Consider the following 18,300-nt stretch of genomic DNA (forward strand, 5'->3'; position numbering starts at 1 on the left):
TAGTTATGCTACTAGCAATCCTCAAATATCCCAAAAAAAGATGTTTTAAAAATTTTTTTGGAGAACCCGCCTGTCAACTGAGGCGGACTCAAATAGGCGAATTTGCGGGCGAAAAGTACTGTAGGCGAATTTCCAAACTTGTATTGAATATGCTGGAGGCGAATTGCAGCATCTGTACCATTGCAGAAAAGGCGAATTCGGAAAAAGTCGAATTGAGAAAAGGCGAATTTTGACGGGCCGTTTTTTTGCGAAAAATGACTGCACTGCATAGGCGAATTGATTTTTGGAGGCGAAAACGGCCCGGAATTCGACTTTTCTTCAAATTCGCCCGCTATTGCATATACCCCTCTGTGTCTAAGCACCAACAAGCCTTCCCTGCACAACAGCAGCACACACTCCCGGACCCACACTTCTTAATAAGCTGGGAAGAGGGTGATTGATACAAGAAAAAATATTTAGAAAAAGTAAAAGTAAACCCTGCAATGACTCCCGGTTGTGACCTTCCCTGATGAAGGCAAAAAAAAACAAACACTGAGGCATCTTGGAAGTATGGAGGGAGGAAGAGGGTTACACATTTAAATATTTAAATGTGTCTATATCTGCTAACACACTGTCCATATCCCAAGAGTACTACAGTGCCCCCTAGTGGATGAAAAATAAATAAGTGATGTCACTGTGACGCTCCCAGATCCCCTAACCTCCCCAGTCATGTCCCTGTATTACTATAGATATAAGTAATGTCACTGTGACGCTCCCAGATCCTCTCACCTCCCCAGTCATGTCCCTGTATTATTACTATAGATATAAGTGATGTTATTGTGACGCTCCCAGATCCCCCTCGCCTACCCAGTCATGTCCCTGTATTATTACTACAGATATAAGTGACGTCACTGTAACACTCCCAGATCCTCTCACCTCCACAGTCATGTCCCTGTATTATTACTATAGATATTAGTGATGTCACTGTGACACTCCCAGATCCCCTCACCTCCACAGTCATGTCCCTGTATTATTACTATAGATATTAGTGATGTCACTGTGACACTCCCAGATCCCCTCACCCCCCCAGTCATGTCCCTGTATTATTACTATAGATATTAGTGATGTCACTGTGACACTACCAGATCCCCTCACTTTCCCTGTCATGTCCCTGTATTATTAATATAGATATGTAATGTAACTGCAACACTTCCAGACCCCCTCACCCCCCAGTCATGTCCCATTATTATTATTATAGTGGTGTCACTGTGACGCTACCAGATCCCCTCACCTCCCCAGTCACGTCCCTGTATTATTATTAGAGATATAAGTGATGTCCCTGTGACGCTCCCAGATCCCCCTCACCCCCCAGTTATGTCCCTGTATTATTACTAGAGATATAAGTGATGTCACTGTGACATTCTCAGATGCCCTCACCTTCCCAGTCATGTCCCTGTATTATTACTATATCTATAACTGATGTCACTGTCACATTCCCAAACCCCCTCACCTCCTCAGTCATGTCCCTGTATAAGGTATGTCACTATGATGCTCCCAGATCCCCTAAACTCCCCAGTCAAATCCATGTATTATTACTAGAGATATAAATTATGCTACTGTGACACTCTGAGATCCCCTCACCTCCCCAGTCATGTCCCTTAGTGTTCAAGATAGGCTGTTTTAGCTGGGCGCCACGCCCTGCCCGATTTTTTAAGGGCAAAATCCGTCCTGCCCTTTCTGCGGCATCCTGATAAAACTGCTGTCCGCTTCCTGCCTTCTCAGCATGTAAAGATGCCTTGCGCGTGCGCACGGCATCCATTCATGCTAGTGGAGAGAGCTTGGGGAAAGCCCAGCACATCGTAGGTGCTGGGAACGTCTCCAACAGTGACGATGCCGGCCGCCCACATCCCCTGCAGTAACGTCTGTGGGCTGCACCACCCACTTAAATTATGTTTTATGGCCACGAACCCTATTTTACATGGCAACGAACCTTTTCGGATGCGCGCGTGACTTTGCCGTACGCGCACACATATGCCACCGCAGTCCAGGACCCTGCCTAACACTATTTCTGGAGTGAACACTAGTCCTGTATTATTACTACAGATAAGTTATGTAACTGTGACTCTCCCAGATCCCCTCACCTCCCCAGTCATGTCCCTGTATTATTACTGTAGATATAAGTGATGTCACTGTGATGCTCCCAGATCCCCTCACCTCCCCTGTCATGTCCCTGTATTATTACTGTAGATATAAGTGAAATCACTGTGTCATTCCAACGTCCCCTCACCTCCCCAGTCATGTCCCTGTATTATTACTATACATATAAGTGATGTCACTGTGACACTCCCAGATCCCCTCACCTCCCCAGTCATGTCCCTGTATTATTACTATAGATATAAGTGATGTAACTGTGACACTCCCAGATCCCCTCACCTCCCCAGTCATGTCCCTGTATTATTACTATAGATATAAGTGATGTCACTGTGACACTCCCAGATCCCCCTCACCTCCCCAGTCATGTCCCTGTATTATTACTGTAGATATAAGTGATGTAACTGTGACACTCCCAGATCCCCTCACCTCCCCAGTCATGTCCCTGTATTATTACTATAGATATAAGTGATGTAACTGTGATGCTCCCAGATCCCCTCACCTCCCCAGTCATGTGCCTGTATTATTACTATAGATATAAGTGATGTAACTGTGATGCTCCCAGGCCCCATCATCTCCCCAGTCATGTTCCTGTATTATTACTATAGATATAAGTGATGTCACTGTGATATCACCACCACTCCCAATGTATAATAATAATAATAATAATAATAATAATAATAATACCAGGACACCACAAGCTGCTGTCCCTGTATAATAATAACCATACACAAAAACCTGCTCCCCCTGTATTATACTAATAACAACAACAGGAAACCCCATTCTACTCTTCCTTTAAAATAATAATAAAATGACACCACAGGCTGCTCCATCTGCAAAAAAATAATAATAATAGGACACAACAGGCCGCTCCCTTCTGTATAATAATAATAATAATAATAATAATAATAATGACAAAACACCACAGGCTGCTGCCTCTGTATAATAATAAGTGGACACGACTAGCTACTCCTTCTTTATAATATTAATAATAGGACAACAAAGGCTGCTCCTCCTGTATTATAAAAATAATAATAATAACAACAATAACTGCACACCACAGGCTACTCCCCCTCTATAATAATAATAATAATAATAATAATAATGCTTCCCCTGTATAATAACAACAGGACACCACAGGCTGCTCCTCCTGTATAATAACAGGACACCACATGCTGCTCTCCCTGTATAATTATAATAATAGGACACCACAGGCTGCTTCCCCTGTATAATAATAATAATAATAATAATAATAATAATAACAGGACACCACAGGCTGCTCTCCCTGTACAATAATAATAACAGGATACCACAGGCTGCTCCTCCTGTATAATAATAATAATAACAACAACAACAGGGCACCATAGGCTCCTCCTCCTGTAGAGTAGGATGTCACAGGCTGCTCCTCCTGTCTATTATGACAACACAGAATGCTACCCCTGTATATTATTTCAACACAGGCGGCTCCTCCTGTATACTGTGACAATACAAAATGTTATCCCGGTATATTATGGCAACACAGGCCGCTACCCCTGTATACTATGACAGCACAGGATGCTACCTCTGTATACTATGACAACACAGACCGCTCCCCCTGTATACTATGACAGTACAGGATGCTACCTCTGTATATTATGACAACACAGGCCACTCCCCCTGTACAGCACAATGCCACTGGACACAACACCTGTAATGTCCCGTGTATACAATTATGGTAACGGTGGGATCTGTGCCACCTGTAATACGGTAACGGAAGGATACGCGCCACCTGTAATACGGTAACGGTGTGGTCTGTACCACCTGTATTACGGTAATGGCGGGGTCTGAGACAAATATATTACTGAAACGGCGGGGTCTGCGCCACCTGTATTACGGTAACGCCGGGGTCTGCTCCACCTGTGTTACTGTAACGACAGGGTCTGCGCCACCTGTATTACGGAAACGGCGGATTCTGCGCCACCTGTATTACGGTAACGGCGGGGTCTGCGCCACCTTCATTACGGGAACGGCGGGGTCTGCGCCACCTTTATTACGGTAACGGCGGGGTCTGCGCCACCTGTATTACGGCAGCGGCGGGGTCTGCGCCACCTGTATTACAGTAATAGGACACTAGAGTGTCAGCCACCTGTACAGGGATAATGTAGCACCAGAGGCTGCTCCAGCTGCACTATAACAAGGCACCAGAGGCTGCTCCCCCTGTAGTACAGAACCTGACACCAGAGCTGCTCAGCCTATAGAATAATAATAATAATATCATTACCTGCTGCCAGACACAGCAATGGCTGCTCTCTGCTCCTGCTGCCTTGTGGGAATGATAGAAGGAAGGCGGAGCTCAGACCAGGGGAAAATGGCCGCCGCTCCTGACGTCACTACACGGCCAGGGAACCTATTGCTGCTGCAGCTGCTGCCGTTCTGGTCTACAAGAAAATGGCCGCCGGCCTCCTGCACTGAGTACATGTATGGTAAGAAGGTTTACAGAGTGCTGGGCTGTGGGTGGTGTGGAGGAGGGGAGGGGCCAGTAACCAGGTAGCAGCCGTTGCCAATCATACACTACTTTCAGCCTGTGCGTTCCACCTTACTTCCGGATTGTGCGTTCCACATACCGGAAGTGTGTTTTCATCGACTGCTGCAGCCTCCCAGTGTCCGTGGAGATCAGGTAATGGCGTCTTACTATACAGGGGGAGCAGCCTGTGGTGTCCTGTTATTATTATTATTATTATACAGGGGGAGCAGCCTGTGGTGTCCTATTATTATTATTATTATTATTATACAGGGGGAGCAGCCTGTGGTGTCCTGTTATTATTAATATACAGGGGGAGCAGCCTGTGGTGCCCTGATATTATTACTATACAGGGGGAGCAGCCTGTGGTGTCCTGATATTATTATACAGGGGGATCAGCCTGTGGTGTCCTGTTATTAATATTATACAGGAGGAGCAGCCTGTGGTGTATTGATGTTATTATTACGCAGGGTGAGCAGCCTGTGGTGACCTGTTATTATTATTATACAGGAGGAGCAGCCTGTGGTGTATTGATGTTATTATTATGCAGGGTGAGCAGCCTGTGGTGTCCTGTTATTAATATTATACAGGAGGAGCAGCCTGTGGTGTATTGATGTTATTATTATGCAGGGTGAGCAGCCTGTGGTGTCATGTTGTTATTATTATTATTATTATTATTATTATTATTATACAAGGGGTGTAGCCTGTGGTGTCCTGTTATTAATATTATACAGGAGGAGCAGCCTGTGGTGCCCTGTTATTATTATTATAAAGGAGGAGCAGCCTGTGGTGTCCTGTTATTATTATTATTATACAGGGGGAGCAACCTGTGGTGCCCTGTTATTATTTTACCGGGGCAGCAGCCTGTGGTGTACAGTTGTTGTTGTTGTTGTTATTATACAGGGGGAGCAGCCTGTAGTGTCCAGTTGTTGTTGTTGTTAATAATAATAATCATAATATAATACAGAGGGAGCAGCCTGTGGTGTCCTGTTATTATTTTTATACAGGGGGAGTAGCCTGTGGTGTCCTGTTACTATGAAACAACAAAGTATGGTCCTTCAAAGAGAACAAAGGACCAAAAAAAAGCAACTATAAGCCTTTTCCTGGGCACACTTGAAAACTTGAAAAAAAATTTGGGAAATGATGAAATTATTAAGACATAACTTTTATTAATGTATACTTTAAGAGAAGACGAGAGCTGGCATCAATAATTAAAGAACATGGGTGTTCACGTGTACTAATGTACCTGTTATGGGCAGAATAATGATTTAAGTGAGCGAAAATAAATAAAACCTCATTCACAAAGATAAATCATACAGATCCTCTATGATCGGATTTTTATATGAGTGAGGTCACTACCTCGAGTCCGATATAATCTGATAAATGCTGTAACCTGTGACCAGGTTAATGCACTGGGCCCCAAAGTGTTTTAACTGCTGGAGAGTAAAATACCTACGGTACCTAGTATTCCCTGGTGGTTCCCCATCCAGGTACTGACCAGGCCCTGCAGTGCTTGGGTTCCAAGATCAGACGAGTTTGGGCATACTCAGTGCGGTCTGACCGTAGGTAAGTCTGTCTCCTAGGCGCACCGTTGACCGATTGTATTGGGACCCAGAATGTCAATCACAGAATAAATACCAAGTTAATACAATAAATTGCTAGATTGTTGCTGAGGGATCTAGTCAGTGGTGATTTGAGGCAGTAATAATGACTGTGGGGTCTTGGGGTTAGGATTCCCAAACTCAAACTCTATTGCAGTTATGCTCTGAAATAGCCTGAGCAACAGGAGGGCTTTGTGGTGCCCACAATAATCAAAACAATAAAAAAAAAAAAGTGTCTACAGTACAATTCATTCTCTGATATTGGTTTTAGTATAGTAATTACAGTTGCAGCCTCTTTCTCACCCCTTACCCAGTAATCATGCACCAAAAAAGAGATGTTATGCACAAAAAATATAAGAGTCTAAATACATTACATAACAGGAGATAATCAGCTTTCACCTGTTAGCCGGGGAAGCATATGGTGGACCTTATGGGAGAACACGGGGGAGCTGTGGTTTGGGCAAGGAGAACCAGTTTCCTTACCCAACCTGTTCAGGAGACCCTCAGACTGGTGGACAGTGCAGGAATCGAGGAGTGAGGCGGCCGCGGTCTGTGTGACCGGAAGTTCAGGCGCCGGAACCGGAAGTGACGCACGTTTCGCTCCGAGAGCTTGATCACATGATTGCCTGCTCTCGGAGTTCCCCACTGCCAGTATTTATGTAAGGGCGCAGCCTATCACTTAGTGGGAGAGGTAGGGAAAGCATCTAAGTTAGCTACATCACCTGAGGTTGAGAATAGATTTCAACAAGTTAGAACTAATTGATTAAGCAGTATATCATTAAGAGTATAATTAAATTGTTATCCAGCTAAACTGATTAAGTTTGGAGAACAGAAAATGAGGATAGTAAATTCTATATTGAAAATTAATATATATGAAATAAGAATAAAAAATACAACTTAAAAAGGAAAAAAATAATAAAACAAAAAAGGGGGAAATATGAGATAAAAAAAAAAATTTGTATAAAGTGAAAAGTATCAATTACAGGGGATTGCAGGCTATGAATACATGTCAGATTAGGTGTCATTTATTAGGAGCAAGATATGGTTATTTATATTAAATCCGGAGGAATTGTAGGTGTGATGTACCTACAGGGGGGGTTTGGGAAAAAGGGGGTGGGGGGAAAGAAAGGGAAAGGTGGGGGGGGGGGGGGGGAAGAGGGTTGTTAGGGGGGAGAAAAGGAGGAGGGGAAAAAGGAAAAAAGATAGATAATAAAAATTAATTACCAAAATGGATAATTAGGGGATTCTGAAAATGTGTGGGGGGGAAAGAGTTAGATATGTAGGATGGGTAAGAGATAAAGACCTGGATCTACTACAGTGAGCAAACCGGAAATTACAACTTTTTGTACGGAAATTATCATTAACAAAAATTTTTACAGAGAGAACAGGAACATCTGAATCCTCCTCTGACTTGGAAAATCTATCGTCACAAGAAAGGCTAGCTCTGGCGACATTGGAGGAACTTGCTGACCCTAATGAATCAATTCCCACTACACAACAATCGAGACCCTTGCTGAAGAAAAAATCCATCTTTTTTCCCAAGGATTCCTTATGCCCAGAGGGTAAAGTTTTCCCGAACTTGGTAACTCGGGATCTGGACAGATTATATCTGAATAAGAAATACCGTCACCCTGCAGATAATCTGATACCGAATGAACGGAGGACGCTCCAGGAGATCAAAACCTGGACCGACGTAGTTCTGAAACCGTCGGATAAAGGAGGAAATGTGATCTGGCCAACAGAATTATATCTCAAACAAGCCAAGAAACACCTGGACGACCAGTCGTGCTACCAGAAGAGTATTTTTTACCCTACAGAAAGGTACACTAAACTCTATATTAATATCATAAACAGGGCATATCACGAAGGCACTATAACCAAGTCAGAGCAGGACTATCTAACTGTAAATAATCCTCGAGTACCTACATTTTACCTTTTACCAAAGGTCTCCGGGACCCCCCTGGTCGGCCCATAGTCTCAGGAAACGGCGGCCTACTAGAAAGAGCCTGCACATTTTTGGACACACATCTTAGGGACTACGTTTTGGAACTCCCATCATATACCAGTGATACAACTGATGTCCTCAGAAAGATCAGTGATATACATTTGGAAGAAACACATCTCCTCATGAGCCTTGATGTTGAGGCGTTATATACAAGCATCAAACATGACCTTGGCATCCAAGCGGTAGAATACTTTCTGAGAATGTGGGGAATGGATGATTTTCACCAATTTCTGTTACAACTTCTTCAATGTGTATTAAACAAGAACTATTTAACTATCAACAACCTCTTCTACACCCAGGTAAGAGGAACAGCGATGGGGGGAGCTTGTGCCCCGACGTACGCCAACCTCTTCCTGGGCTGGTGGGAGAGGGAGTTTGTATTTTCGTCTGATCTTGGAACCCAAGCACTGCAGGGCCTGGTCAGTACCTGGATGGGGAACCACCAGGGAATACTAGGTACCGTAGGTATTTTATTCTCCAGCAGCTAAAACACTTTGGGACCCAGTGCATTAACCTGGTCACAGGTTACAGCATTTATCAGATTACAGGTACACTACCGATTTTCCGGCATCCTCGGTTCCAGTGCCGTGCCGGATTATCGATTTTGCCGGATTAACAGTGGGAACTAATTTTGCACCTTCAGAACATTTCTAAAGCAATAAATAGTAAAATATATGCTACAGTATATTAATTAATGAATAAACACAATAGTGTATGCAAAACTGTTTATAAGCAAAACAGGTATCAGGCTCAGGCTGTGTGTTCGGCCCATGTGGACGCCATAACAGCCCCACTGATGCTTGCTGTGTCACCTGCAGTGTCCGTGGAAGCTGTACCCACTGACACTTGCGCGTATTGCGTGTTACGCCCATGCACAGAAAATGTTCCGGATTAAAGGATGTCCCTAACCCCCTTTAATCCGGACAAATCAAAATTGTCCGGATTAAAAGAGGTTCCGGATCATCGGTTGCCAGAAAATCAGTGGTGTACCTGTATATTGGACTCGAGGTAGTGACCTCACTCATAAAAATCCGATCATAGAGGATCTGTATGATTTATCTTTGTGAATGAGTTTTTTTTATTTTCGCTCACTTAAATCATTATTCTGGCCATAACAGGTACATTAGTACACGTGAACACCCATGTTCTTTTCTCTGACGTCCTTGTGGATGCTGGGACTCCATCAGGACCATGGGGAATAGCGGCTCCGCAGGAGACTGGGCACAAAAGTAAAAGCTTTAGGACTGCCTGGTGTGCACTGGCTCCTCCCCCTATGACCCTCCTCCAAGCCTCAGTTAGATTTTTGTGCCCGAACGAGAAGGGTGCATACTAGGTGGCTCTCCTGAGCTGCTTAGAGTAAAAGTTTTAAATTAGGTTTTTTTATTTTCAGTGAGTCCTGCTGGCAACAGGCTCACTGCACCGAGGGACTAAGGGGAGAAGAAGCGAACTCACCTGCGTGCAGAGTGGATTGGGCTTCTTGGCTACTGGACATTAGCTCCAGAGGGACCGATCACAGGCCCAGCCATGGATGGGTCCCGGAGCCGCGCCGCCGGCCCCCTTACAGAGCCAGAAGACAGAAGAGGTCCGGGAAAGCGGCGGCAGAAGACGTCCTGTCTTCAATAAGGTAGCGCACAGCACCGCAGCTGTGCGCCATTGCTCTCAGCACACTTCACACTGTGGTCACTGAGGGTGCAGGGCGCTGGGGGGGGGGGGCGCCCTAAGACGCAATAAAAATACTTTTAATGGCAAAAAATATATCACATATAGATCCTGGGCTATATGGATGCATTTAACCCCTGCCAGTTTTCCATAAAAAAGCGGGAGAAAGGCCGCCGAGAAGGGGGCGGAGCCTATCTCCTCAGCACACAAGCGCCATTTTCCCTCACAGCTCCGCTGGAAGGATGTCTCCCTGACTCTCCCCTGCAGTCCTGCACTACAGAAACAGGGTAAAACAAGAGAGGGGGGGCACTAATTTGGCAGATAAATCTATACAGCACCTATATAAGGGAAATACACTTATATAAGGTTATCCCTGTATATATATAGCGCTCTGGTGTGTGCTGGCAAACTCTCCCTCTGTCTTCCCAAAGGGCTAGTGGGGTCCTGTCCTCTATCAGAGCATTCCCTGTATGTGTGCTGTGTGTCAGTACGTTTGTGTCGACATGTATGAGGAGGAAAATGGTATGGAGGCGGAGCAATTGCCTGTAATCGTGATGTCACCCCCTAGGGAGTCGACATCTGACTGGATGGTCTTATGGAAGAAATTACGTGATAGTGTCAGCACTTTACAAAAGACTGTTGACGACATGAGACAGCCGGCAAATCAGCTAGTGCCTGTCCAGGCGTCTCAGACACCGTCAGGGGCTCTAAAGCTCCCGTTACCTCAGGTCGACACAGACCCAGACACGGACACTGACTCTAGTGTCGACGGTGAGGAAACAAACGTGATTTCCAATAGGGCCACACGTTACATGATCACGGCAATGAAGGAGGTTTTGAACATTTCTGATACTACAAGTACCACAAAAAAGGGTATTATGTGGGATGTGAAAAAACTACCCGTAGTTTTTCCTGAATCAGATGAATTAAATGAAGTGTGTGATGAAGCGTGGGTTTCCCCCGATAAAAAACTGCTAATTTCTAAAAAATTATTGGCATTATACCCTTTCCCGCCAGAGATTAGGGCACGTTGGGAAACACCCCCTAGGGTAGATAAAGCGCTCACACGCTTATCAAAACAAGTGGCGTTACCATCTCCTGAGACGGCCGCCCTCAAGGAGCCAGCTGATAGGAATCTGGAAAATATCCTAAAAAGTATATACACACATACTGGTGTTATACTGCGACCAGCAATCGCCTCAGCCTGGATGTGCAGTGCTGGGGTGGCTTGGTCGGATTCCCTGACTGAAAATATTGATACCCTGGACAGGGACAGTATATTATTGACTATAGAGCATTTAAAGGATGCATTTCTATATATGCGAGATGCACAGAGGGATATTTGCACTCTGGCATCAAGAGTAAGTGCGCTGTCCATTTCTGCCAGAAGAGGGTTATGGACGCGACAGTGGTCAGGTGATGCAGATTCCAAACGGCATATGGAAGTATTGCCGTATAAAGGGGAGGAGTTATTTGGGGTCGGTCTATCGGACCTGGTGGCCACGGCAACGGCTGGAAAATCCACATTTTTACCCCAGGTTACCTCTCAGCAGAAAAAGACACCGTCTTTTCAGGCTCAGTCCTTTCGTCCCCATAAGGGCAAGCGGGCAAAAGGCCACTCATTTCTGCCCCGGGGCAGAGGAAGGGGAAAAAGACTGCAGCAGGCAGCCTCTTCCCAGGAACAGAAGCCCTCCCCCGCTTCTGCCAAGTCCTCAGCATGACGCTGGGGCCTTACAAGCGGACTCAGGTACGGTGGGGGGCCGTCTCAAGAATTTCAGCGCGCAGTGGGCTCACTCGCAAGTGGACCCCTGGATCCTGCAGGTAGTATCTCAGGGGTACAAATTGGAATTCGAGACGTCTCCCCCTCGCCGGTTCCTGAAGTCTGCTTTACCAACGTCTCCCTCCGACAGGGAGGCGGTATTGGAAGCTATTCACAAGCTGTACTCCCAGCAGGTGATAATCAAGGTACCCCTCCTACAACAGGGAAAGGGGTATTATTCCACGCTGTTTGTGGTACCGAAGCCGGACGGCTCGGTGAGACCTATTTTAAATCTGAAATCCTTGAACACTTACATACAAAGGTTCAAATTCAAGATGGAGTCACTCAGAGCAGTGATAGCGAACCTGGAAGAAGGGGACTATATGGTGTCTCTGGACATCAAGGATGCTTACCTCCATGTCCCAATTTGCCCTTCTCACCAAGGGTACCTCAGGTTTGTTGTACAGAACTGTCATTATCAGTTTCAGACGCTGCCGTTTGGATTGTCCACGGCACCCCGGGTCTTTACCAAGGTAATGGCCGAAATGATGATTCTTCTTAGAAGAAAAGGCGTCTTAATTATCCCTTACTTGGACGATCTCCTGATAAGGGCAAGGTCCAGGGAACAGTTAGAGGTCGGAGTAGCACTATCTCAAGTAGTGTTACGACAGCACGGGTGGATTCTAAATATTCCAAAATCGCAGCTGATTCCAACGACACGTCTGCTGTTCCTAGGGATGATTCTGGACACAGTCCAGAAAAAGGTGTTTCTCCCGGAGTAGAAAGCCAGGGAGTTATCCGAGCTAGTCAGGAACCTCCTAAAACCAGGCCAAGTGTCAGTGCATCAATGCACAAGGGTCCTGGGAAAAATGGTGGCTTCTTGCGAAGCGATTCCATTCGACAGATTCCATGCAAGAACTTTTCAGTGGGATCTGCTGGACAAATGGTCCGGATCGCATCTTCAGATGCATCAGCGGATAACCCTGTCTCCGAGGACAAGGGTGTCTCTCCTGTGGTGGTTGCAGAGTGCTCATCTACTAGAGGGCCGCAGATTCGGCATTCAGGACTGGGTCCTGGTGACCACGGATGCCAGCCTGAGAGGCTGGGGAGCAGTCACACAGGGAAGAAATTTCCAGGGCTTGTGGTCAAGCATGGAAACGTCATTTCACAAAAATATCCTGGAACTAAGGGCCATTTACAATGCCCTAAGTCAAGCAAGGCCTCTGCTTCAGGGTCAGCCGGTGTTGATCCAGTCGGACAACATCACGGCACTCGCCCACGTAAACAGATAGGGCGGCACAAGAATCAGGAGAGCGATGGCAGAAGCTGCAAGGATTCTTCGCTGGGCGGAAAATCATGTGATAGCACTGTCAGCAGTGTTCATTCCCGGAGTGGACAACTGGGAAGCAGATTTTCTCAGCAGACACGATCTCCACCCGGGAGAGTGGGGACTTCATCCAGAAGTCTTCCAAGTGATTGTAAACCGTTGGGAAAAACCAAAGGTGGACATGATAGTGTCCCGCCTCAACAAAAAACTAGACAGGTATTGCGCCAGGTCAAGGGACCCTCAGGCAATAGCGGTGGACGCTCTTGTAACACCGTGGGTGTACCAGTCAGTGTATGTGTTCCCTCCTCTGCCTCTCATACCAAAGGTACTGAGGATTATAAGACGGAGAGGAGTAAGAACTATACTCGTGGCTCCGGATTGGCCAAGAAGGACTTGGTACCCGGAACTTCAAGAGATGCTCACGGAGTATCCGTGGCCTCTACCTCTAAGAAGGGACCTGCTTCTGCAAGGACCCTGTCTGTTCCAAGACTTACCGCGGCTGCGTTTGACGGCATGGCGGTTGAACGCCGGATCCTGAAGGAAAAAGGCATTCCAGATGAAGTCATCTCTACCTTGATCAAAGCCAGGAAGGATGTAACTGCACAACATTATCACCGTATTTGGAGGAAATATGTTGCGTGGTGCGAGGCCAGGAAGGCCCCGACAGAGGAATTTCAACTAGGTCGTTTCCTGCATTTCCTGCAAACAGGACTGTCCATGGGCCTAAAATTAGGATCCATTAAGGTTCAAATTTCGGCCTTGTCGATTTTTCTTCCAGAAAGAATTGGCTTCAGTTCCTGAAGTCCAGACTTTTGTAAAGGGGATACTGCATATACAGCCTCCCTTTGTGCCTCCAGTGGCACCCTGGGATCTCAATGTGGTTTTGGGATTCCTAAAATCACATTGGTTCGAACCACTTGCCACAGTGGATTTAAAATATCTCACATGGAAAGTGGTAATGCTGTTGGCCCTGGCTTCAGCCAGGCGCGTTTCAGAATTGGCGGCTTTATCCTGTAAAAACCCTTACCTGATATTTCATTCGGCTAAGGCGGAATTGAGGACTCCCTAAGGTGGTTTCAGCGTTTCACCTAAACCAACCTATTGTGGTGCCTGCGGCTACTGGGGACTTGGAGGTTTCCAAGTTACTAGATGTAGTCAGGGCCCTGAAAATATATGTTTCCAGGACGGCTGGAGTCAGGAAATCTGACTCGCTGTTTATCCTGTATGCACCCAACAAGCTGGGTGCCCATGCTTCTAAGCAAACGATTGCTCGTTGGATTTGTAGTACAATTCAGCTTGCACATTCTGTGGCAGGCCTGCCACAACCAAAATCTGTCAATGCCCATTCCACAAGGAAGGTGGGCTTATCTTGGGCGGCTGCCCGAGGGGTCTCGGCTTTACAACTTTGCCGAGCAGCTACGTGGTCAGGGGAAAACACGTTTATCAAATTCTACAAATTTGATACCCTGGCTAAGGAGGACCTGGAGTTCTCTCATTCGGTGCTGCAGAGTCATCCGCACTCTCCCGCCCGTTTGGGAGCTTTGGTATAATCCCCATGGTCCTGACGGAGTCCCAGCATCCACAAGGACGTCAGAGAAAATAAGAATTTACTTACCGATAATTCTATTTCTCGTAGTCTGTAGTGGATGCTGGGCGCCCATCCCAAGTGCGGATTGTCTGCAATACTTGTATATAGTTATTGTTGCCAAAAATTCGGGTTTTGTTGTAGTGAGCCATCTTTTCTGGAGGCTCCTCATGTTATCATACTGTTAACTGGGTTTAGATCACAAGTTATATGGTGTGATTGGTGTGGCTAGTATGAGTCTTACCCGGGATTCAAAAATCCTTCCTTATTGTGTACGCTCGTCCGGGCACAGTATCTTAACTGAGGCTTGGAGGAGGGTCATAGGGGGAGGAGCCAGTACACACCAGGCAGTCCTAAAGCTTTTAATTTTGTGCCCAGTCTCCTGCGGAGCCGCTATTCCCCATGGTCCTGACGGAGTCCCAGCATCCACTACGGACTACGAGAAATAGAATTATCGGTAAGTAAATTCTTATTTAATTATTGATGCCAGCTCTCATCTTCTCTTAAAGTATACATTAATAAAAGTTATGTCTTAATAATTTCATCATTTCCCACATTTTTTTTCAAGTTTTCAAGTGTGCCCAGGAAACGGCTTATAGTTGCTTTTTTTTGGTCCTTTGTTCTCTTTAAACGACCATACTTTGTTATTTCATAGTTGTCATAACTATCTTTCGGGAGCACCACCAACCGTTTGCTGAATGTATAATTCTAGTATGCTTTTATGTTGGTTTAACGATAATACTTCTAATTCATTGTAAAATAATTGTTATATTCTGTGCAGATTTATTTCTTTTTGTGTCCTGTTATTAAACAGGGGGAGCAGCCTGTGGTGTCCTGTTATTTTATTATTATTATTATTATTATTATTATACAGGAGGAGCAGCCTGTGGTGTCCTGTTATTTTATTATTATTATTGTTATTATTATTATTATTATTATTATTATTATTATTATTATTATAATACAGGAGGAGCATTCTGTAGTGTCCTGATATTATTATTATACAGGAGGAGCAGCCAGTGGTGTCCTGTTATTATTATTATTATTTTTATTATTATTATACAGGGGGAGCAACCTGTGGTCTCCTGTTGTTGTTATTATTATTATACAGGGGGAGCAGCCTGTAGTGTCCTGTTGTTGTTTTTATTATTCCGGGGGAGTAGCTTTTGTTGTCCTTTTATTATTATTATTATTATTATACAGGGAAACAGCCTATGGTGTCCTATTGTTATTATTATTATTATTATTATTATTATTTTACAGGGGAAGCAGCCTGTGGTGTCTTGTTGTTATTATTATTATACAGGGGAAGCAGCCTGTGGTGTCTTGTTGTTGTTATTTTTATACAGAGGGAGCAGCCTGTGGTGTCTTCTTGTTGTTGTTGTTGTTGTTGTTGTTGTTATTATTATTATTATTATTATAATACAGTGGGAACAGTCTCTGGTGTTCTGTTATTATTATTATTATTCAGGGGGAGCAGCCTTTGGTGTCCTGTTATTATTATAATACATGAGTAGCAGCCTTTGGTGTCCTGTTATTATTATAATACATGAGTAGCAGCCTGTGGTGTCCTGTTATTATTATAATACAAGAGGAGCAGCCTGTGGAATCCAGTCATTATTATTATTATACAGGAGGGGCAGCCTGTGGAACCCAGTTATTATTATTATTATTATTATTATTATTATTATTATTATTATTATTATACAGAGGGAGCAGCAGCATTTGGTGTCCTGTAATTATTATTATTATTATACAGGAGAAGCAGCTTGTGGTTTCCTGTTATTATTATACAGGGTAAGCAGCCTGTGGTGTCCTGTTATTATTATTATTATTGTACGGGAGGAGCAATCTGTGGTGTCCTGTTAATAAAGACGTTATTATTTTTATACTGGGGTGCAGCCTTTAGTGTCGTTATTATTATTATTATTATTATTATATGTAATTGTGGGGATTGAAAATATTGCTTCAATTCTAGGATATATTAAAGCAGAGACCATAATATCCCTGGCATGTGAAACAGATGATAATTGGAGCAGTATGAAGCAAATGTATATCACACACCTTGGAATGTCACAGTGATATCACTTATAATAGTAATAATACTGGGAAATGACTGGGGAGGTGAGAGGATCTGGGAGTGTTACAGTGACATCACTTATATCTATATTAATAATACAGGGACTTGACTGGGGAGGTGATGAGATCTGGGAGTGTCACAGTGACATCACTTATATCTATAGTAATAAAACAGGGACATGACTGGGGAGGTGAGAGGGTCTGGGATAGTCACTCTGATGTCATATATATATATATATATATAATACAGGGACATGACTGGGGAGGTGAGGGTATCTGGGAGCGTCACAGTGACATCAATTATATCTATAGTAATACAGGGACATGACTGGGTAGGTGAGGGAGTCTGGTAGTGTCACTTTGATATCACTTTTATCTATAGTATTAATACAGAGACATGACTGGGGAGGCGAGGGGATCTGGGAATGTCACAGTGACATTACTTATATCAATAGTAATAATACAGGGACATGACTAGGAAGGTGAGGGGGACCAGGTAGTGTCACAGTGACATCACTTATACCTATAGAAATAATACAGGGACATGACTGGGGAGGTGAGCGGATCTATGAGTGTCACTGTGATATCACCTATATCTATAGTAATAATACAGGGACATGACTGGGGAGGTGAGAGGATCTGGGAGTGTTACAGTGACATCACTTATATCTATATTAATAATACAGGGACTTGACTGGGGAGGTGATGAGATCTGGGAGTGTCACAGTGACATCACTTATATCTATAGTAATAAGACAGGGACATGACTGGGGAGGTGAGAGGGTCTGGGATAGTCACTCTGACGTCATATATATATATATATATATATATATATATATGTAATACAGGGACATGACTGGGGAGGTGAGGGTATCTGGGAGCGTCACAGTGACATCAATTATCTATAGTAATACAGGGACATGACTGGGTAGGTGAGGAAGTCGGGTAGTGTCACTTTGACATCACTTATATCTATAGCAGGCATTCCCAACCACAGTCCTCAAGGCACACCAACCGTGCAGGTTTTAGTGATATCCAGGCTCCAGCACAGGTGACGTAATTAGTAGCTCAGTTATTTTGATTTAACCATCTGTGCGGCAGCCTGGATATCACTAAAACCTGCACTGTTGGTGTGCCTTGAGGACCGTGGTTGGGAATGCCTGATCTATAGTATTAATACAGAGACATGACTGGGGAGGTGAGGGGATCTGGGAATGTCACAGTGACATCACTTATATCAATAGTAATAATACAGGGACATGACTAGGAAGGTGAGGGGGACCAGGTAGTGTCACAGTGACATCACTTATACCTATAGAAATAATACAGGGACATGACTGGGGAGGTGAGGGGATCTGGTAGCATAACAGTGACATCACATATCTATAGTAATAATACAGGGACATGACTGGGGAGGTGAGGGGATCTATGAGTGTCACTGTGATATCACCTATATCTATAGTAATAATACATGGACATGACTGGGGAGGTGAGCTGGTCTAAGAGCATGATAGTGACATCACTTATATCTATAATAATAATATGACATGACTGGGGAGGTGCACGTATCTGGGAGTGTCACAGTGACATCACTTATACCTATAGAAATAATACAGGGACATGACTGGGGAGGTGAGGGGATCTGGTAGCATAAC

The 18,300-nt window shown here is 44.6% G+C and overlaps 1 pseudogene; it reads right to left on the bottom strand.

The window, feature by feature from the left end:
• Positions 1 to 6,079: 6,079 nt before the first annotated feature.
• On the bottom strand, positions 6,080 to 6,198 carry LOC134984826 (5S ribosomal RNA; annotated as a pseudogene).
• Between the last annotated feature and the right edge of the window lie 12,102 nt (positions 6,199 to 18,300).

The sequence above is a fragment of the Pseudophryne corroboree genome, assembly GCF_028390025.1.
Source record: "Pseudophryne corroboree isolate aPseCor3 chromosome 3 unlocalized genomic scaffold, aPseCor3.hap2 SUPER_3_unloc_83, whole genome shotgun sequence".
NCBI classification, from domain to species: Eukaryota; Metazoa; Chordata; class Amphibia; order Anura; family Myobatrachidae; genus Pseudophryne; species Pseudophryne corroboree.